This window comes from Bombina bombina, chromosome 6 (assembly GCF_027579735.1).
Source record: "Bombina bombina isolate aBomBom1 chromosome 6, aBomBom1.pri, whole genome shotgun sequence".
NCBI classification, from domain to species: domain Eukaryota; kingdom Metazoa; phylum Chordata; class Amphibia; order Anura; family Bombinatoridae; genus Bombina; species Bombina bombina.
In genome coordinates, this window is record NC_069504.1 from 969,465,356 (window position 1) to 969,468,002 (window position 2,647).

A 2,647-nucleotide genomic window follows, 5' to 3' on the forward strand; every position below is an offset into this window, starting at 1 on the left:
CTGCTTTTTTTACCTTAACGCACAACTCATAATCTAGCCGTTAGATTTGTATGGAAAAATATTTTGAACATTTCTGAGGGACGTAGGATTGATAGTGTCTTTAAATAATTTTGAGTAATGCTAGGGACTAAGAAAATTCCAGATGGAGGGTTGTAGTAAAAGAGAACTTTGCATACTAGAATGTGAAGGGTTTAAAAGGGTGGTGAGTCACTACAGAAAAGATACATGATGAAGAGTATTTGGAAATGATGGCAGATTAATATGAATACAAAACCCCAAAATACCTTATGTGATTCAGACAGAGCATACAATTTTAAAAAAGTTTCCAATTTGCTTCTATTATAAAACTTCCTTTGTTCCCATGGTATTTATGGTCATAGATATCTAGGTAGGTGTCTGGAGCACTACATGGCATGAATTAGTGCTGCTATCTAGTGTCCTTGCAAATTGATAACATTTTGCTTCTGCCATATAGTGCTCCTGATACACGTATGCTCAGAGGGCGAAACTACAGGGGGGTGCATTTTTTTTCTTTTTATGAAAAACGTTGACCTGCCACTGCCTGCACTGATATCATGTGAGTGTGACATGATGCTTCACTAGTGTCTCTGACTACAGGGGTTAGTTTTTCTGTTTTACCTATTGGTGTTTATGTGTGTATGTGACTGTGTGTGTATTTATGCATGTATGTGTGTATGTATGTATGTGACTGTCTGTGTATTTATGCATGTATTGTGTGTATGTATGTATGTGACTGTGTGTGTATTTATGCATGTATGTGTGTATGTATGTATGTATGTGACTGTGTGTGTATTTATGCATGTATGTGTGTATGTATGTATGTGACTGTGTGTGTTTTTATGCATGTATGTGTGTATGTATGTATGTGACTGTGTGTGTATTTATGCTTGTATGTGTGTATGTATGTATGTGACTGTGTGTGTATTTATGCATGTATGTGTGTATATATGTATGTATGTATGTATGTGACTGTGTGTGTATTTATGCATATATGTGTGTATGTATGTATGTGGACTGTGGTGTGTATTTATGCATGTATGTGTGTATGTATTGTATGTGACTGTGTGTGTGTATTTATGCATGTATGTGTGTATGTTTGTATGTGACTGTGTGTGTATTTATGTATGTATGTATGTATGTATGTATGTGACTGTGTGTGTATTTATGCATGTATGTGTGTATGTATGTATGTGACTGTGTGTGTATTTATGCATGTATGTGTGTGTATGTATGTATGTGACTGTGTGTGTATTTATGCATGTATGTGTGTATGTATGTATGTGACTGTGTGTGTATTTATGCATGTATGTGTGTATGTATGTATGTATGTATGTATGTGACTGTGTGTGTATTTATGCATGTATGTGTGTATGTATGTATGTGACTGTGTGTGTATTTATGCATGTATGTGTGTATGTATGTATGTATGTATGTGACTGTGTGTGTATTTATGCATGTATGTGTGTATGTATGTATGTGACTGTGTGTGTATTTATGCATGTATGTGTGTATGTATGTATGTATGTGACTGTGTGTGTATTTATGCATGTATGTGTGTATGTATTGTATGTGACTGTGTGTGTATTTATGCATGTATGTGTGTATGTATGTATGTATGTATGTGACTGTGTGTGTATTTATGCATGTATGTGTGTATGTATGTATGTGACTGTGTGTGTATTTATGCATGTATGTGTGTATGTATGTATGTATGTGACTGTGTGTGTATTTATGCATGTATGTGTGTATGTATGTATGTGACTGTGTGTGTATTTATGCATGTATGTGTGTATGTATGTATGTATGTATGTATGTATGTATGTATGTGACTGTGTGTGTATTTATGCATGTATGTGTGTATGTATGTATGTATGTATGTATGTATGTGACTGTGTGTGTATTTATGCATGTATGTGTGTATGTATGTGACTGTGTGTGTATTTATGCATGTATGTGTGTATGTATGTATGTATGTATGTATGTGACTGTGTGTGTATTTATGCATGTATGTGTGTATGTATGTATGTGACTGTGTGTGTATTTATGCATGTATGTGTGTATGTATGTATGTATGTATGTGACTGTGTGTGTATTTATGCATGTATGAGTGTGTGTGTGTGTGTGTGTATGTATGTTTGTGACTGTGTGTGTATTTATGCATGTATGTGTGTGTGTGTATGTGTGTGCGTATGTATGCATGTGACTGAGTGTGCATGTATGTATGTGACTGTGTGTGTATTTATGCATGTATGTGTGTGTGTGTATATATGTGACTATGTGTGTATTTATGCATGTATGTGTGTGTGTGTATTTATGTATGTGACGGTGTGTGTATTTATGCATGTATGTGTGTGTGTATGTATGTGACTGTGTGTGTATTTATGCATGTATGTGTGTGTGTATGTATGTGACTGTGTGTGTATTTATGCATGTATGTGTGTGTATGAATGTATGTATGTGACTGTGTGTGTATTTATGCATGTATGTGTGTGTGTATGTATGTGACTGTGTGTGTATTTATGCATGTATGTGTGTGTGTGTGTATGTGACTGTGTGTGTATTTATGCATGTATGTGTGTGTGTGTATGTATCTATGTGACTATGTGTGTATTTATGCATGTATGTG